Raw genomic sequence first — 21,848 nt, 5'->3', positions numbered from 1 at the left:
GTTCAACTGTAAACCTGTGATAATGCAGCAAGGTCAAAACTTAAACAGGAATTAAAAGTCCAGTCTATAATGTATATAGTATATATACATATATATGGTACTGTATGTGTGTGCAAATAAATACAAAAAAATTAAAATGAAAAACAATTTTATGACAAGATTCAATCACATTACTCATGTGGATGACATCATTTCGGCCTTTTATGTATTTATTTTCTATAAATCTTTTATGGTATCATGTACACACATGCACTTACACACACACAACACATTTGATGTGGCTCGTGGATGACTCAGAGTTACAGTTCTACAGACGCTCATTCATCCTCGTTGTTATGGAAAAACACATTCAGAACATTGCAACACACACACCACTCTGGGGATACTGTATATGGAAAAACACAAACATGGAGCACGTGCATCCCTGCATATAGACTCGTGCATACACACTCTTGAGCAAACACACATCCACAGGATTAGCTGATGTCATACGCCTATTGATTTTGCCACATCAGCCGCACACTCGAGGATGAAAATACACACACACACACACACGACGACTATGATGTAAAATTTATCGTGCATGGAACTGCTTTCCCGGGGCTGTAAAAGGCAATAGGGCGGCAGTGGGAGAGATAACAAGGAGGATTAAACATTACTGTATATGATCTTTGTCTGTCTACAACGTATGTGCTTATGCAGATGTGGATTTATGTGCACATATAGATCAGAAAGGAAGGAAAAGGAAACCGAGTGAGTCTTTCAAAGGGATTATATTTAGTAGTTTTTCAGTTTAAGGTCTAATCTATGCAGTATTACAATCTATGTAGGTACAATAATACAAGTAAAACAATAATTCTGTATTGAAGTACAGTTTTAAGGTACTCGGGTACATTACATGGATAATTTTATTTTCTGTTTGTATTTATTAGCTACGTTCTACTTCTACCCAATGACATTTTACAGGGACGTCAGTACTCGAAGTGGGCCTGTACTCACCGGTGCACAGTACCAGTGTTTCTACATGTAACTCCTTGGCGTACCGTGACTTCTTCTCGCGTATACCGGAACTTCTGACAAACTCAATCGCAACAGCGCCGCGCCAGCGTATTTGCACCGTGCCTCATAACATCTCTTCCTAACTGGATGCAATGCGAACGAGTGGACATCAGATTGTTTCAGTTTTTCCCAGCGAATATGTCCTAACCTGCTAAGTGCTTCAGCGGACAGGCTGAGCAATGTGTAACTTGCTTGAAAAAAAAATAAAAATCTCGCCCTGGCTCCATTTATGCGAAGTTTCACGCACCTTCAACCCGTTTTCACCGGTCAAAATCGACGCTGACAGTAACTGACAGTAACTGACAGTAACGTCTCATCCACACTGGGAACGTCAGGAGGCGCGTAAAAAATAGGCGAGACCTCGAATCTCTAGAGAGAGACGCAGCTGAGACTGTGTGGCTGCTCTAACCTGTCAACACGGACGCTGAAATAAAAAACAACAGGTAACGCATCCGCCACGCGCTGTTTACATGCTCCACTGTGGATGAGGCTTTAATCTCACCCTCTCTATGTAATAGAGAGTGATGTCGCTCGTAGTGTATCTGGACAATTTCTCGCGCTCCATTCGCCACAGTTCGCTGTACGTCAGGAAGAGATGTAAACATAAAAACTATGTAGGGAGCATCTAGACGAGCCAACGCACGACAGGGGTGAGAACGAAAGTGCTGTAATTTATCAATAGCCTATAATTTTCACGTCATTTTTGTAAAATAATTAGTGAACTGTTCGTCAACTTTGACTGTCAACTGTGTCTAGATTCACTGTTTGATCGGAGTTTGCGAGTGATTGACAGCTGCTCTGAGGCAGCAAGGCTGCAGCTCGGCTCTGATTGGTTGTTTTCCTCCGGTCTGTGAAATCTTGCAGATGCCGTTAGGAGCACCGGAAGACACAGAGGCACATTATTTTGTTTTCAAATTACCTGTCTCATGCACTACTGTCAGGAAATAGCAACCATTTTATAAAAAAAAATAGTTTTAATCATATTTGCTCCAATCTCTCCTACTTCTTCTTTAAGTAAATTAATGTAGGACATTTACTTGTGATGGCCAATTTTCATTTCATCATGTTTTTGCACCAGTGGCACGAGATTAGATAATAAACCCTTCCAATGATCTTCACAAGCATAGCAGTGCAGTCGTGTTTGAATGCAGATGCATATCAACTCACAGAGGCAGATAGCAGGACGATAACAGCTTGCAGACACATGCTGTATGTTGTTTTACAGCATGTTGTAAAAAAAAGACAATAGATTAAAGATCTTCATTATACAGCACATCAGGGGGATGAGCTACAACTAAAGAGGGCACGACAGCGAGAGAGAGAGAGGAGGGAAGTGAACGAGTGAGAGTGAAAGATGGAAAGAAAGAGTGAAAGAGAAAGAATAAGGGGAGCGTTGGAGAATAGAAGTGAAACAGTAATGTGAGCCGCCTCTATAAAACACAGAGAAAAACACTCTCCGTGCACACTAGGGACCCTGTTCACATGCGCACAGTTTTCATGGGTGGGCATACACACACACACACACACACACACACACACAAATAGATGCAGAAAAACATTAAACACACACACAGCATTTGGAAGCTTGTATAATTCTCTCTGTGGGTGTCAATTAAATCTCTCAGCTCTGTCAACAGCACACACACACATACACACACACACATACACACACACACATACACACACACGCGTTCTCTTTCAACAGCTAGTGCATCGTCAACACCGGCTGGCTTGGCAAGCAAGAGAGAGAGAGAGGAGAGGTGTTGGAGAGAGAGAGAAATAGAGATAGAGAGCTGGTAATATGAGAGCATGAAAGCACTGCAGGTAAGGAAACACTGCGGTTGTCACACACACACACACACACACACACACACACACACACACGTTGGTCTCATTTCATGTTTTCTCTGGGTTTGAATGGCCAGCATTAACACTGGGCTAATGAGCTATATACAGTATGTTATATGCAAAAACATACCCTCGCACGCACACAGCAACCAGAAACCATTAGATGCAAACTAATGGATTAAACCCATGAATGTCATCCATCCCAGTAAGTACAGACCTACCGGCTGCATGAATTAATGTATCATCAATTGACTGAACAAACAGCAGCGCTATTGGCCCACACTGTACGCCGTGGAACTAGTTCAACTGGTGACAATGGTGTTGCATAATGCAAAACGCATCTTGACTGAATTTAAGGCAGATTGTGCGTTATGAAATCCGCGCTCGGAGCAGGTGGCAGGATGTTCACAGGTCTGCTCCCTGCTGAGGTGTCCTGATACAGACTTCAAACCCACAGTGACTTGGTTAGTGGTGACCGAACAGTACTCGCCAACCTTGAGAGCTCGAAAATAGGGAGGATTTCTAAACCGGGGAGGTCTGGGGGTCCTGACCCCAGAAAAATTTGAGTTTCAGAGACTGTTTCCTGCATTCTGGTGACTTTTAAAGAATGGAAATAAAAAAATTATTATAAGTACACTGCAACTGCATTTTTGTTAAAGCAGCAGTGGGTAGAATTGGAGAAAATATGATTACAAAAAGTTTTTTTAATAAAACATATACTATAACGTAACAGGCAACAGTAAAGTCTGCCGGGAGTTTGGTAGCAGTAGCAGCAGCAGGTGAGATTAGAGCAAATATGATTGAAAACAATTTTTTTTATAAAACGTTCACTATATCCTGACAGTAGTGCATGAGACTCGTAAACTGAAAAAATCATCTGCCTCTGTGTCCTCCGGTGCATCTAATGGCATCTGCAAGATTTGACAGACCGGAGGAAAACAAGCAGTCAGAGCCGAGCTGGAGCCTTGCTGTCTGTGAGCAGCTGTCAATCACTCGCAAACTCCGATCAAACGGTCAAACTAGGCAGCGCTGATCAAATATGAATCAATATTCTGTTATTGGAATGTCTATTTCTTGCCTAAAATGTTTTCAGAATCATCTTGTAGTGCACAGTTTAGCTGTAAAATGAGAGAGTTTATGACCCGGCACCCAGCAGCTGTGTTGAGGAAATTCCAAGCACCGCCCACCAGCCGGAGCACAGCCAATAGGAACGCTCTCTCTCTCTGAAATGACCTGTGATTGGTCAAAGTCGCCCATCACGTGCCTGATATTTTAAAGCCTGAAAACAGAGCCATGAGGAGGAGCAGAAGTCTAGCTTTCTCTCAGAACACTTGAATTACAAATTACTGAAAGGTTATTATGGAATTTTTGCCAAATGATGCCAAAAATATACTGTCTACTGCCACTTTAAAAAAGCCTACTCTTAATTTTACTTTTAATTCTCAGGAAGGAAAACAACATTTTGGGTGTGAACTTGTGTGAATCTCTGGTATAAACTAGGCTCATATTCACCACTTTTCATTCATTCATTTTTTGTCCCTGCTTGAGTATTTCTTTCTCTTGGTACTCTCCATTTCTCTCTCCGTCTCTCACTCACTGAAGGCCCTTTCAGACAAACCACAACAACGGCACCACTGCGCTCTGAAAACCGTTATTTCCAACGGCTTCCGCCGCGCCACGACGGATTTGCTGTGATGCTGTGATGTGCGGCAGCTCTCCCTGGCTGGGAAAAGACATTCGGTGTAGCTCTGTTGCCGTCCGGGTGGAAACAGTAGGGCTTATGTTTTAAACACGCTGTACAGTGCCAGAAACAGGTTTAGACAACGAAATAAGAAAAAAAAGGTGTGAAAAATATCGGGAGAAATTGGGAGAAATGCAGGAGAACTGTGACCCCGGGAGGAAACCGGGAGAAGGCAATGAAAAATGTGAGTCTCCCGGGAAAATGGAAAGGGTTGGCAAGTACGGTGATACCACTAAACACCCCACTCATTGGAAAATACAGAGATATAACACAGTTAACCCTAACAGTCCCAGGCCCAAAATGTTGGTGCTATGTGCATGAATGTCATTAGGTTCAATAGCCTACGTGTGGCCTGCTCTTTTTCTTTTTTCAGCATAACCAAGGCTATTTAAAATGAAGAAATATGTAATGAACTGTATTCAAAACTCGTACCGTATAAAGTGAGCTGATGTTTTAATGTCAAGGTTCATATACCCAAACAACTTTGCAATCCATAAACATTACCACAGAGCATGCACACAGTGGAACTAGGGCGTTTGGGGCCCCAGAGGGTAAGGGACTCCGGGGCAGTTGCCCACTATGCCACATGACACACAGGATTTTGGTTATTTTTAATAGTAACTCAGCACTGCAAAGTCAGCATGAAGCCTATGGAGGACGAAACCTGCCAAATTTAAAAATAAAGGAATAAATAAATAAATATGTCACTAACTGTAGCAGCGATAATACTAACAATAAATGTAGCCAATAATGAATTGATAACATGTGACATAAATTGATATTTCTGTTTTAATTTTCTTCTATATTTATTCTTTGTATCAATTCTCTTATTTATTTACTCTTCTGTTTAATTTTTCCTTTTATTATTTATATTAATTTGTATTAATTTTTAAATGTGTTTATTTTTATTTTATTTGTATTTATTCATTTATTTTGCATTTATTTGTATTTATTTCATATTTATTTTAAAAGGTATTTATATATTTATTTATTTATGCACAATTTTCCCTTTGTATTTCACCTCTTATTGAAAACATATTTATTTATTGTATTTGTTCAGTTCTTTACACATTTCTTTTTGCATTTCTTTATGCATTCCTGCCTCATTATGCAAATGAGGGGCTGTCAATCAGTTTGTGTCTTTTGTTGCTACATTTAACGACATATTTATTTATTTATCGAGTCACTCATTTATTTATTCATTTATTTTTGATATTGGCACATTCTGTTCTCCTGAACTGGAGCCTGCTACCACTAACATACATAATGAATATAAATGGTGTTATAATTGTGACCCAAATTCGAGACATTGCTTTGACCAGGGGCCCTTTATCAAAAACTAGTGTTAAAACCATCAGTATTACATATTCTTACATAAATTCAATACAAATATATTATTCTTATATATATATATATATATAGTTAGAAATTAACAATTATTTTTATAATTTTACAGATTTATTAAAAGAAATAGTTAACTATGGGTTGAATTAGTGGCTGTGCTGCTATTCTAGACTCGGGTTTGTTTTGCCACAGTTTTCTCCTGCACAAATCAATATCATCACCCTTGGCATTATTAATGTAACATTCTGAATATGAAAACCAAACAATGATGGAATAGACAAGAGGGCAGAAACAATATTGAATGTGCTGCAAACTTGCAATGACAAACGTGCCCTATCCTTGTCTACAACCACAGGAATATGAGACACACAGCGACTGACAGAATGACCTCTGACTTTAAACAAGATGCACGTTGACATTGATCTTCAGCTCGATTTTGCGTCCATCTGCTAGATAGCAAATGGCACAAATCCTTATTCCAACACTGTGGAACATTTACATCATATTATACAGGAAAGTAATAATACATGAAAACAGTGGGTATTTACCATCCTCCTGCTGTTGTTTGACACAGAACAAAGACAAACCTTCTTAGAATTAGATAATAAAAGTGCCATTTGTTTTCTGTATTTGACCAATAAAAGGCAATGTGTTCAATTGGAGTGGAGTTCCCACATCAACGCTGTAAAAGCTCCATTAAAATGACTGAAGTGCATCTACTCTTCATAGTATGTTTGGACTCCCACTCTTGTTTTTGCATGACCAACCATCACAGCAGGCGCTCATTTAGTTTGGAAATTAAATAAACACTTACGGAAGCAGATGATGAATGCATGAATTATTTTGGTGTGTCACAACAGTGCAGGATAAAATAGGCAGTTCAGGATAGCAAAATCCAACACAGGAATAATATCATTCATATTATCATTTCTTTTACATTTTAAGTCATGTTAAACCAATATGGTCTCTTGGTGGTTTGTTTCATCACTTTTCCCAATATATGGACTGTACCTAATGCTGGAAATTAAAACATGTAACCAATGATGTGTATCCACTGGAAACTGGCAGGAGTTGGTTTGGATATTGGTAAAATACAGCGCGTCAATATACGCTTGTTACACGCATAAGGTCCTTTCAAAATAAACTTCCGTTTTTCACAGGAAGTTAGGTTTAGGCAACACAACCATTTAGGTAGGGTTAGGAAACGGTTGTGGTTGACGTTTACTTCACTGACTAGCGACTCACGTGACTCACGGTGCTGGCGATACTAAACGACTCACGTGACTCACATGACTGACGATACCGACGAGTCACGTGACAAAATAAGTCAACTTTACATTTAGTTTCACACGGGATACAAACACCGGTCTCCTGGTTGAAAGTCTTGTGTTTGTTTGTGCTTATTTTAACCCAAACCATTAGCTTTTCCTAAACTTTACCAAGTACTTTTGTTTCAATTCACAACTTGAATACATTTTTTAAACTGCGACAGTTTCACTTTCACAACATACAGGTAGATTGAGTTGGGCTCATCTGAAGCATTAGAATGGTAGTGATAACAACTGAAAATGGCCTTTTAATGGGCCGATTGATAACATTCAACATGGGTGCCGTAGAGCTGAGGGGAACTGCAATGTTAATGATAATTCTCTATGGATCCGTCATTATGATTGAAACTTGTCACGTTGCACATTTGATCCACTGTAATATAAAACTATTAATTAGTGATACATTTACACATACAGCACATCAACCATTTTACAATTTTAGGAAACAAAATGCATGTTTTAAATGAGTATGAGTATCTAAGAAACATGTTCCAATCCATGCTTCACTGAGAGACTGCTGCGCTATTACCTGTATATTAATATGTTATCTGCCATATCATCATAAAAATAAAAGAAGGCTGTCATTTCCCTGCTGTCTCTATGAGACATGCAAAAAAACTATTAGAAATGCAATTGGTAGCTATTTAAAAAATTAAACCCCAACAAACCCCCTGCTAAAGCCAAATCCAAATAAACACTGTAAGCGCTAAATCTGTGGTGTCAGGAGTCTTTGAGCTGCCTTCAGCAGAGTCCACATTAATACCAAAGCTGGCCCACTACATGTCCTTGAGGGGCCAATTCATTAGTTAGCTGGAAAGCCCAATCAATCACAATGTATCAGGGAAGACTGCAGATCATAATTCCGCTCAGGTACAGCAAAGAGAAAAGACAGGGAAATGAGACGATGGATGGATGGAAAGAAAGGCAAAACAAGACAGATTGGCAGGCAGGGAGAAGGGAAGAGGAATGATTGCAGATGAAACTGCGGACAGTTTAAGGTGTTATCCCATGAGTTGCTTGGTGTTGCAGTGATTAGAGGTCACCTGTCGACAGGGGTGCAAGAAGTAGCAATACCACAGTGTAGACACACTCTGTTACAAGTACAAGTCCTGCATTCAAAATGTTATTTAAGCAAAAGTACAGAAGTATTACCATTATTCAAAGTACCAAAACTAAAAGTACAAACACAGAACTTTCATTTTTGTTATGTACTTTACTAACGCCAGTTAGGTTTACGCAACACAACCACTAAGTAAGGGTTAGGAAACGGTCATGGTCGACGTTAACTTCACTGACTAATGACTCGTGACAAAATAAGTCAACGTTACTTTTAGTTTCAGACGGGACATGAACACCAGTCTCCTGGTTGAAAGTCTTGTGTCTTTTTGACCCATCCACCATCCCTGCCGCCCGCCTTTCTTGGACTCTCACGCTATTAATACTACGTCACTTGCTCCGATCCTCGAATAACGTCGCAGGTGTATTTACATTGGAGTTAGTTGAAAGCCCGGTTCGTCACATACTGTTGCTAAAGTGTGGGTCGGTTTCTGATGCCTAGGGGCACTTACCAAATGGCGGTATTTGACGAGTTGGGAGTGAGAAAGGGTTGCTAGAGGGGTACCTAGAGCGTCATGGTTTGAAGCGTATAGGGCAACTGGCCAAACGGAGGTATTTGACAAGTCGGGAGTGAGAATGTGTTAAAAAAGCCATGTGGAATTGAGCATTTAACAAAAAATGGAAACATTTTAGGCTGTCAAAAGGACATTTACTGTATTACATGATCATTTTCTTTCTAGAATCTTAGCTGTATCATCAAAGAAGCTCAGGTTTCATGATCAAATACAAGCAATTGATTAGCGAGAGAAAGAGCAAAGGGGAAAGCCTCTGATGTTCTCCCCCCCTGAGATGTCAGCAAAGGAAAACAGATTCACACACATACACACAAACAACCTCTAGGGGCAGTCCCAAAGGTCTAAGTATGTCTCCTCTACTTGTCTGCAATTGTTCCCCTGCCTTCATCGATCTCTCATAGATCAATGTAATAAAACAGAAACAGGTGTAGGTTTGCACCCAGAGGAAACGGCAGCACATTAATCACAGCCCCGCGCTCACATGCAGCTGCTCCCGAGCTTACGCGGATTGGTTTAACAATGATTTTCAAGGCTCATCTGTCAAATTATAAAGGTTTTAATGACTTTCAAGGCCTTTGGCTACTTAAGTGGGATGATTCAAAATGACTGTGATTTAGAGCTTCCGAGGTATAAAGTAGTTAAGTACATTAAGTACTTTACCAAAGTAATTGTGAGTTAATGGTACTTTGCTTGAATATTTTAATTTAGTGCTTACTATGCAGAAGAGTATTTTGCAGAAGGCTAAACCATTAGCTAAACTATCCAGCAGTATACACAGTTAAACCATCTAAAACAATAAAACACCTCTTTAAAGGTCCCATATTGTGCTCATTTTCATGTTCATACTTGTATTTTGTGTTTCTACTAGAACATGTTTACATGCTGATATGTTAAAAAAAACCTGATACTGTCTGCTCGAATATACCTGTATTTACCCTCTGTCTGAAACACTCCGTTTCAGTGCATTTCAATGGAATGCGTTGCTAGGCAACAGTTTGGGTCCATGTTTACTTCCTGTCAGCTGATGTTATTTACATACACTGCAACAGGAAATAAACTGGGACACACTGAGAATGCTTACATTTAAAACTGTGTAATGGTCTAAATATTGTAGACTTGTGAAATCACAAATGGACAGAAATCCTGACGGCTTGTTTCAAATGCACAATTTCTGAATAAGGGCTCTGTGTATTTCTCCGTATATTGAGCGTTTCGATAGTTTAACAGTATTTATATAGCACTTGAACTTACTTTATGATATAAAAGACATGAAAATCTCCCTTTTTACAATATGGGACCTTTAAAGTAAAACTTGGAATCACAAAGGACCCCATGAACTATTCTCAAACACAAAACCTATGTGTGAAAGTACTATCTTGCTGTGATATTGGTACATTCACATAACAAAATTATTCATGTGCTTTGTCTTCCTCTTGCATGATGGCAAATTAGCAGCACAATGCAAACAAAAACAGAATATGTAGGAGGAAAGAGGCATGACAGTGAATATTCAAGGAAATAGAAGTTAAAGGTCCTATATTGTAAAAAGTGAAATTTTCATGGCTTTTATATTATAAAGCAGGTTGAAGTGATATATAAATACTGTGAAAGTATCGAAACGCTTAACCCATGGAGAAATACACACAGCCCATATTCAGAAACTGAGCTTATGAAACAAGCCGTCAGGATTTCTGTCCATTTGTGATGTCACAAATCAACAATATTTAAACCATTTCAAAGTTTTAAACATAAACATTCTAAATGTTTCCCAGTTTATATCTGTTGCAGTGTATGTGAATGACATCAGCTGACAGGAAGTAAACATGGACCCAAGCTGTTGCCTAGCAACGCAATTACGTTGCAATTCCATTAAAATGTACTAAAATGGAGCGTTTCCGACATAGACTAAATGCAGGTATATTCAAGCAGACAGCATGAGGAAAATAAAGGTTTTTTTAAACATTAAAGTATGTAAACATGTTCTAGTAGAAACCCAAAATACAAATATGAACCTGAAAATGAGCATGATATGTCCCCTTTAAGGGAGAACCTCAAAGTAGGACTGTTCGCATTCCATAATGTATACTAATTGTCACAGTTCACTATTTTTTTCCAGTTAGTACTCAATAAATCAGTGTGCTTTAATGGTGAATGGACTTGCATTTATATAGCGCTTTTCTAGTCTTCCAACCACTCAAAGCGCTTTACACCACATGTCAATATTCACCCATTCACACACATTTATACACTGATGGCAGAGGCTGCCATGCAAGGTGCAAACCTGCCCATCAGGATCAAATCTAAATACTCATTTACACACCGCTGGCACAGCCTTTGGGAGCAATTTGGGGTTCAGGATCTTGCTCAAGGACACATCAACATGTGACTGAAGGACTACAAGATCTTTCACCAGGAGGAATCCCCGATGACATCTCCAAACTACGCTTTGTCATGAAAACACATGCAACAAATACACGGTAAATGACGTGATACTGTACGCGAGACACATTGCTGATGTTGTTGGTGGCACGTGTTCACAAAATAGCCTGTTTCCATCAGTTTTCACGTGTCCTTTTTTACTATTTATTCCTCTAGGTGCATCAAGAACTTTGTTCCGTGTTGCAAATGCGTGCATACAGTAAGTTTCTATAGTTACAGCTGACCCCTCCCTCCCCCAGGTTTCCCCTCAACCCGTGTCTCGCGCTCTCATTGGCTGTAGTTTGGTTGCCGGAGTCCCCGACAGGTTCATATATTTAGCGTGCTAGATATCTGGAATGTGTCAAGCCAATGCAGATTTGGCTCTGATCTGAGGCTTTTGTCGGGGAGCTACAAAAACCGTCGGGGAGCGAAAAATCTGGGCTAAAGTCGTGTGTGTGAATTAGGCATTAGGTGGAGCTGAGCTGGGATTACACTGTAGTACACTGTTGGCTTGTCATAGCAGGAGAAGCGCAGGTGTAATTGATCAAAATTAAAATGACTATGAGCTAGTTCCAGGATGATGGTATTGTGGATACTGGCTCACTGTCATGGTTTACTGGGACACTTGATGGGACTGAGCTATCGTTAATGAAATTTATTTCCTCTGTGCTTTTCCTGATATGACAAGTCAAAAATGTCCGCTTTATGTAAGTGCACCAAAAACAATGATAACAGGGTGAGTTGTCTCGCCTTAGCAGGAAGTAGCAGGAAGGTGAGGGAGATGTCAATCAAGTGAAGTTTGCACACACCCACACAGTCCAGATAAGGTAATCAGGCAAAGTGTCATAAGTGAAAACAAGTGGAGGTGGACTGTGGGTGTGTAGCAGTTCACATATTTCGACACAGTTCACAATGCTGAGGGAAACTCACTGGGTAGAGCGCACACCTTTAAAGCTGCAGTGGGTAGTAAAAGAGCAAATATGATTAAAAAAAGTTATTTTTATAAAACGGTCACTATATCCTGACAGCAGTGCATGAGACAGGTATCGGGTGTCATCTGCAAGATTTCACAGACTGGAGGAAAACAACCAATCAGAGCCGAGCTGGAGTCAATCACTCAAACGGTCAAACTAAGCAGCCCGAAGTTTACAGCCTGAAAACAGAGCCATGAGGAGATGCAGAAGTCTAGTATTCTCTGAAAGGTTATTATGGAATTTTTGCCCAATGATGCCAAAAATATTCTGCTTACTGCACGTTTAAGTCTTTAATGCAGTAGCGTGGATTTGAGTCCAGCCCAGGGCACTGTTCTGCATGTCATATCCTCCTTCTCCCCTGCCTTTCCTGTCTGTCTCTTTCACTATTCAATAAAGACGAAATGCCAAAAAAAAACAACCCAAAAAACAGCAGTGGCATGTACACGATTATCACTTAACCTTGAAATTTTTAGGTTAATTTAACTAATTATCACTAACAGGCTTTAGTCTCTGTTCCATAATTACTCTTTGAGGTCCACACTGATTTGGCCCACTTTTACAATCCTCAGGCATTGGAAATCCAGATTCACTATTGTCGGGTACACACTACACAAGAATCAAGCCGATTTTGGGCTCCCCTCTCAAAAATGGTCAGCAAAACCCAGATTTTTTTGATGGTACTAGATTATTCTCTAGATTAGAGAAGATTATCTTTCCAGATACTCCTGTGGTGTGAGGTATGTTAAGAGTGTTTTTTTACATCCCCCGATCGGCTCGGAGGTCCATCCTGGCTGCCCCAATTTCATGTTCAATATTTACGATTGGGTATCCTGTTGTGTGTGGGGAACCCCGAGGACAGCTGATGACGCAGTCACGTGGGAAAGAACGATAGCCAACTGAGAACCAACCGACGCTGTCATGGCTGTGGCTAATGCACGGGCTAATGCGATAAAGTAGTAGTAAAATGGACCTCAGAAATGGAGGACCAACTTGTTGATTTGAAACAGTTGTGTTTATTTAATCTGTCTCCATGACTTCATCCATTATTTTCCTTTTTTCTTTGTGAATTTTCAGTTCAAAGTAGTGCAACATCTTAAGCCTTAACTTGTTCATGTATGAGAACCTTACAGCAACATGACCCATTAATTACACTCCTGGATTAAAAATGAGCACTCCAACCTTTGCCAGTCATTCAACAACGGTAATTTGACTTCATGTTTCAGAAGAAAAGGAATATGTACACTGTGTGAAACAATCGTTTGATAAGAGAAATATGACTCAAAATAACTTGTGCTTCCTGAGGTCAAAGCAAAAGATAAAACAGAACTGTGTGTGTTAACCTCGGAGACAGGCTATAATGATATCATTGAATAGTGACTTTTACTTTAATTCTCTCAATTATTCTGTGACAGCAGGTGTCACTTTTCTTTTTTGAATTTGGATATCTATTTTGACCAGGAACTCATTATCCTTTTCAGGCCGAGCTGGTACAAAAAATAAGGTATTCAAAGGACAGAATTTGAATGGGAAATGGAATTAACTTAATGGTGTGGACATGGAGGCTCTGGAGGGGGCTGTGAAATTCAACCTTAAGTGCGGTCTTTAATAAAATAGATTTTTAGCACATCACGCTGTGCTGCTGTCTTGTGTAAAAGGCGTCGGGGCCTCTGTTGAAACTTGGCACAATGATGCTTAAGTTTCATGACCTCAGGTGCTGAAAGAAACACTCCCGAATCTTTGTGTGAAAAGTTGACTCTCAGGAGGCTGTGACGGCCTCGACAGAGAGAGATCGGCTTTTACTAATGTCACTAAATGGTGTGAAAATGGCAGCCAAGTAGCTACGACGGGGCAGCACTGGTGGATTTGTCCACGTTTAATGAGGCAGCTGGTGGGGAGGCGAGGCATTGTTTTCCTCTCATTGGGGATGCATTGAGTAATTTGCCGCAACCGGGGGAGATGCCATCCCCTTTCATCCCTCCTCAAATGGCCGCCTTTCTGCGGCGGATGCCAGAAAAAATGCTCCGGTACCATTCCTGAGCACATTGTTGGCATTCAGCAGGGTTTAGACACCATAGCTTAGCAAGGTGATAAAGGGAAATAACAGTGTAATTAAAGCTAACATACAATCAGAGAAAAAAATCAATGATACGTATAATTCAATGTGAGAAACTGCATTAAAGCCAACAGAGGAACCGACAGTGGTAGATGTAATGGTTATCACAGCAAATTCTAACAGAAACATTGTATAAAAATGCTACAATACGTAGAAATGTAATTTTTCCAACGCTGCTGGAACCAACATGGGATCTATCAATACAGATGTATGTTGTATAGGAAAGCATCAACCCCACAAACATATATTTTAAAGGTCCCATATTATAAAAAAGTGATTTTTCATGTTTTTTTATTATAAAGCAGGCTTAAGTCCAATATAAATACTGTGAAAGTATTGCAACACTCAATCCACAGGGAAATACACACAGCTCGTATTCAGAAACTCTGCATTTTAAACAAGCTGTCAGGATTTCTGCCCATTTGTGATGTCACAAAAACATTCTAAATGGGTCCCAGTTTATTTCCTGTTGCAGTGCATGTGAATGTCATCAGCTGACAGGAAGTACACATGGACCCAAGCTGTTGCCTAGCAACGCAATTATGTTGCAATTTCTTCGCAATTCCGTTGAAATTAAAAATGAAAACACATTGTTTCAGACAGAAGATAAATACAGGCATATTAACACAAAACACAAAATACAAGTATGAACCTGAAAATGAGCATGATATGGGACCTCTAAAGAACCATACCGGTGGTTTTACATGTTTAGCACATTCAGTACAAATTACTTTCTTATGCTTTACAGCACAACTCATGATTTTGCAAACCATGCTACTGTTTTGTTTGTTATTCCAGGCATCCGTTGGTTTTCCATTTATTCCCGTATAATAGGAAAATATTTTAGATTCTTTGAATTTGCTTGAGATGTCAATCCATCACACTGAACATCAGGTCTGCATTATTTTTTTCGTCAGTACAGGAATCTAAGGAGGTAATGTAGTGCAGAGTTTTACAACCAGCCTGTGTGATTTATAATTGCACTTTCATTCAGTTCTCACAAAAATCATCAAAAGCATCAGAAGACAATATATACTGACTTGTAGTCCCTGATATGGCTCTAAAAATACTGGACCCTACATTTCCCATAATGCAGCTCCACTGTCATTTGTTAGACCCTCCTAAACCAACACATTCTCACTCCCAACTTGTCAAATAACGCTTGGTCAGTGGCCCTACGCTTCAAACTATGATGCTCTAGGTACCTCTCTAGCGTCTGTTTTGGTCGTTACATGCTTAGTGTCTTTTCAAAATAAACTTCCGTGTTCACAGGAATCGTACAGTTTCTGCACGTTAAATGCATAGTGTATTTTCAAAATAGACTTATGTGTTCACAGGAATTGACAATATCCGCTCATTACATGAATACAGTCTCTTTTCAAAATAAACTTCCAACGTAGGCTTACTTTTTTTTTAGGTTTATTTATGCAACAAAAGTACTTGGTTAGGTTTAGGAAAATATTGTGGTTTGTTGCGTAAAATAAGTATATTTGTTACGTAACTAGTGCTTTTTAAGTATGTATGTTATACATAGTCTAATACGTACTTAGTGGCCCTAGGCTTCAAACTATGATGCTCTAAGTACCCATCTAGCGTCTGTTTTGGACGTGTCAGGGACGCCGTGTCAGTTTCCGCTTGATGCAGGCATAGTGTCTTTTCAAGATAAAGTCCTTGTTCACAGGAAACATTCAGTTTACGCTCGTTGCATGCATAGTATCTTTTCAAAATAAACTTCTATGTTTACAGGAAACGTGTAGTTTCCACTCATTACATGCATAGTGTCTTTTCAAAATAAACGTATGTGTTCACAGGAAACATAGATTTTCCACTTGTTACATGCATAGTGTCTTTTCAAAATAAACTTCCATGTTTACAGGAAAAGTGCAGTTTCCACTCGTTACATGAATAGTACCTTTTCAAAATAAACTTCCTTGTCCACAGGAAACATACAGTTTATAGTTGTAACATGCATAGTGCCTTTTCAAAATAAACTTCCATGTTCACAGGAAACGTACAATATCCAATCGGTACATGAGTACAGTCTCTTTTCAAAATAAACTTCCAATGTAGGTTTACGTAGTTTTTAGGTTTATTTATGCAACAAACGTATTTGGTTAGGTTTAGGAAAAGATTGTGGTTTGCGTTAAAATAAGTATGTTTGTTGCATAACATAAGTATATTTGTTACGCACTAGTTAAGTAAATAACTTACGTAACAAAACTACAGTCAAAATAAGTCAACATTGACTTTTGGCATCAAAGAGGATACAAACAGCGGTCTCCTGGATGAAAGTCCTGTCTCTGTTTGACCCATCCATCCTCTCCTTTCACACACCCTATTCAGACGTTTCTCTAACTGTATAATAATCAGACGCCAAGGGGCACTGACCAAGCATCAGTATTTGAGGAGTTTTGAGTGAAAATGGGTTTCCTTGCCTGGTAAATGTTCTCGTCTTTCAAACTCCATTCCTCAAGTTCATAACTAAAGTCTAAAATAACCTTGATGACGTCATCAGGGCTATTTTCTCAGACTTGACAAAGCTCCTCCAGAAACACAGAAGACATTACACAACACTTTTTACAGGTTCAATAGTACTTCTCGTGATAAATAAATTGACCTTCATGTCTAAAATTGGTGGAGCGCCCAATCAAGCTGCACTATGATACAACAATAATGGAACTTTGACAAAAAATGAATGCAGACTCTGAAGAATTACACAACACAATCAAGTTTCAGTGGTCTGCTAACTGATTTTATACATTACAGAAATAAATGGAAACCAATGGTGCCTGGAATTGTAGAAAAAGAAACCCATTAAATTTAAACGCGCACAGAATGCATTTGAAAATGATGTAACATGGTAGTAGTATGTATGATTATGACATAATGACTTTTGAACAATGAGTTTTGAGGTCATGAAGAACTTTTTAATATTTATACCCCGAGTGAAGAAATTATATATCCTTGAAACTGTTGATTCCTCACTTCCCAACTTTTGTAGAGAATTGTCCATATAAGATTACTGACTCCTAAACTGTAGACACAAAGTATGCCTAATTTCTCTGTTGAGTTCCTAAAGGTACACGGAGCAGTCTGGGAACAGGTAAGAGACGGCGGTCATTGTCTAACGATAAACAAATTAACATTGAAGGAAAGAGATTTCCACAATGGCTTAATTCATTAAAGGTCCTATATTGTAAAAAGTGAGATTTTCATGTCTTTTACATTATAAAGCAGGTTTAAGTGCTATATAAATACTGCTAAATTATCAAAACCCTCAATATACGGAGAAATACACACAGCCTGTATTCAGAAATTGTGCGTTTGAAACAAGCCGTTAGGATTTCTGTCCATTAGTGAGGTCACAAATATACAATATTTAGACCATTACACAGTTTTAAACATTCTAAATGTGTCCCAGTTTATATCCTGTTGCAGTGTGTGAAAGACATCAGCTGACAGGATGTAAACATGGACTTAAAATGTTGCCTAGCAACACAATTCCGTTGCAATTCCATTGAAATGCACTAAAACGGGGCGTTTCAGACAGAGGGTGAATACAGGTATATTCAGGAAGACAGTATGAGGAAAAAAAATGTGTTTTTTGAGCACGGTATGGGCACGATATGGGACCTTTCGATGTGATTACAACTCAATTACAGAAGTAATTCCTATATTATAATAGGAATTACTTCTGTAATTGAGCTGTAATCACATCTACCCTTTTGAATACGTCATAAATGCATTATCCCTGTTCTTGTTCAATAAAGGAGATAGTCAATATGATGAATAAGAAACTTAATAATAGTACAAATGATGTACAGTAAGAACAAAAAAGGAAAGCGATGTAGAACAGAGATGAATAGACAGAGGTAATTAAAACTGCATATCACAGTGACATTTGCACCCAACACAAGCTTGCGTTTTCATAAAATAACCAGTGTAACCTCTTTTAACACACATTAATCATCTGTAAGACAATTTCTCTCTTTCAATTATGAAAGTAGCTTTACCATTCTCTCGGGATAAATGTCCAATTTAAAAAAAAAGTGAATTAAAATGATCTTAATTGTTCACTATTTCCATTTCGACTGAAACTATCACGTTGTGTTCAAGTGCTGTTTTGAGAGTTCAACATCCAAGACTCCCAAGTGCTGAGCAGTGCCTTTGTATATTAATCTGTATTTGAACTGATGTGTGTGGTTCATTAAAAAAAAAAAGAATCAAGAAAGTATGAATGAGATGGTTTAATGTTGATCCCATGACAATATGAACGTTATTGTTTGAGTACTGGCCTTTGTTGCTTTGCATGATCTAACACAGTGATTTCCAACCTTTTTTGGCTTGTGACCCCTTAAAGTGATAGTTTGAGGGTTTTGAAGTGGGGTTTTATGAGGTATTTATCTATAGTAGGTGTATTACTTACAGTAGATGATGGTCGGCGTGGCCCAGGCATCGAGAAACAGACAGGAGCACCGGAGCAAAGCGATACAGTGCTGTGGACGGAGACGGCGGAAAAAATGTATTTTAACCACCTATAAGAAAAGCTCACCAAAAAAGATTGATATCCGTTTAAGTGTACGCTATATTTATAATATTTTCCAACGGTGAACTGAAATGAAAGTGAAACCCCTCCATACTCTTTTTGTAATTTTAGCCTGCTGGCTTTGGAGAGAGAATAGATAAGTTTCACTTTCAGTTTAATTCCCTATTGGAAAGTAGAAGGAAAGGATAAAGATTAAGTGGCGAAAATATTATAAATATAGCGTACACTTAAACAGATAGCGATTTTTTAGGTGAGCCTTTCTTTTTTAGGTAGCGAAAATATTTTTTTTTCTGCTGTCCCCGTCCACAGTACTGTATCGCTTTGCTCTGGTGTCGGTGCTCCGGTCTGTCTCTCCAAACTGGGGGCACACTAACCGTCATCTACTGTAGGTAATCCACCTACTATAGATAAGTACCTCATACAACCCTACTTAAAAAAACAAACAAAATATCCCTTTAAAAAGAGGCAATGTCTACTTGTAATCTATTGTTTATTTATGCTTTTTCTTCATATTGTTTATGAGAATTTGTATATGAAGAGTTTGCTATATGTTTACTGTTCATTTGTTATTTGTTGTTTCTCTTTTGTTTTTACTTCATTTGTGACATGTTCAAATTAAATAAATACAATACAAATTAAATTAAATAAAGTAATCTATCATCACCTGTTGCGCGTTTTGGTTTGGACAGTTCCTCACATTTTAATTTAAATTTAAATTTTAAGAACATTTAGAGCACTGTAGAGATAAGATTATTCAGTTATTTACAAGACAAAAAGAAAGCATGTATCTATTTGAATGTTGTGTAGTGTAATGTTATGTGGTTGGGTTCAAGCCCCAGGTCGGGAACCACCACTGCAATAGACCAAAATAGGTTATTTTCCCCAGGTGTGTGTACAATATGTGTTTAATCTCAGCAAAATAGACAAAAATCCAGTTGTAGATTTTGAGAAAATCATCATAAAGCCTGTTGTGCATCCTCTGAAACATTCTTTGCCTTTAAATTAAAAGTATTTCTTTTCTTTTCTTTCTCTCTTTTCTTTTCCAGACAACAGTAATCCTCCTGCAGTCCAGTCCACACCGTTCCACCCTCTCTCCGCTGTGTTCTTAGCTCACAGCGCCCCTTGTGGCCAGTTCCAAACATCATGCATGCCACCCTCCTATTCAAACACTGCTTTCCAAACATTTCCCACAGTAGTTCCCCCCCAAATACACAAGCCTTTCACCGAGCAACCCCGTCAGCTAAGAATGTACTCTGAGGCACAATGATTTTACAGTTAGGAGTCCGAACACAACGGTATAACTAAGATGACAACAGCAGAGAGGAGAGAGAGGAAAAAAAATCAACCATCGTTCTCCTTGCACATCTTTCATTGTACGAGTGAGTTAAATAACAGTGAACATATTTTTTGTGATACCATGGTAGCCCCCCGATAGACCCCTGAAGCCTCCAAGAACAGAACCCCGCACAGGAGCCAAGACACTGCAGTAAAATGTTGGACTGAAAACACACTTTTCCATCCAATTTGAGTTTAAGTATAAAAATACTATTCCTGCTCTATTATGGAACGGTATGATCGAAAGTATGACAGAGGAAAGGAGGAAAGATGGGGAGAGGAAAGAGAGGGAGCGTTCTGAGGGGGCGGACGTATCAGATTCATACCCACCCTCCCCCCCAGCACCACCACCACCACCACCACATCCCTTTTTTAGTTCATAACTGCCAAGGGTATTAATAATTAATGAGGACAATTCTCTGGCGTCTGGATGAGTCATACTTTCTGCTACTTGGTTTCCCAAAAGCCCCATTGGTTGGATTAACACAGAAACAGGAAATCTGAATTTTTAACCCTAAAACGGAGCAGGAATCAATGTTTGATAGGTGCCAAACAGATGGAGCGATGATACCTGCTAGACAGTAAGGCCTGGGCCAAAAAACAGAGCTTCAAAAGCTTCAAAAGTGAATGAGCAATTTTGGGAGGTTCGGACGTAGAAAGAACAGAAATAGAGACAATAAAAGAACATGCTGGGGAATGTGACTTAGGCTACATTAACACAGTCAAATATTGGTAATATTACATCTCTAAAATCAGACTTTGAGACATTTTCAGAGCATCACAAGGAGATCTGAACCACAAAAACAAGACAAAATGTTTTTTAAAAAAGTGTTTAAATGAGCTTCAAATGTTTAGTTTGGCATGAGAATTTTTGCTTTAAGGGGACATATGATGACAAACTCACTTTTTCAGTACTTGTGCACATACATTTTGGTATCTGGAGTGCCTACCAACCCAAAAACTGTGAAATAAGACAACCCAGTCAGTTTTTTGGGGGGCTGTCTAGATCAGAAAATGTGATTCAACAATCCATTCAGATTTGTCTCCCCTTCCTATGTCACATGCAGGCTCCTTAGAATATACCACCCACCATCGTATTTTTCTGGCAAGCCAATCAGGGCAGACTGGGCTTTTTGGGAGGAGGGGCTTAAAGATTTAGGCACTAAAACGGATGATACCTGCTAGACAATAAGGCCAGATAAAAAGCTTCATAAGTAAGAACAATTTTAGGATGTTCGGACGTGGGAACAACAGAAAGAGAGACAAAAAAAGAACATGCGGAGGAATGAATGTGGATGAGGCTACATTAACAGACAAATATTGGTAATCTGTGCACATACATGTGGGTGTCTACCAACCCACAAACTGTGAGATAAGACAACCCAGTCAGTTTTTTGTGGGCTGCATAGATCAAAAAACATGTGAACCAACAAGCCATTCAGATTTGTCTCCCCTAATATTTTATTCTTCAACACAGGCCATTTTGGTAGAATATTACAACAGAATAGAAA

Source organism: Sebastes umbrosus, chromosome 9 (genome assembly GCF_015220745.1).
Source record: "Sebastes umbrosus isolate fSebUmb1 chromosome 9, fSebUmb1.pri, whole genome shotgun sequence".
Classification (NCBI taxonomy): domain Eukaryota; kingdom Metazoa; phylum Chordata; class Actinopteri; order Perciformes; family Sebastidae; genus Sebastes; species Sebastes umbrosus.
The sequence above is the reverse complement of the archived record's forward strand: the minus strand, read 5'-3'. Positions refer to the sequence as shown.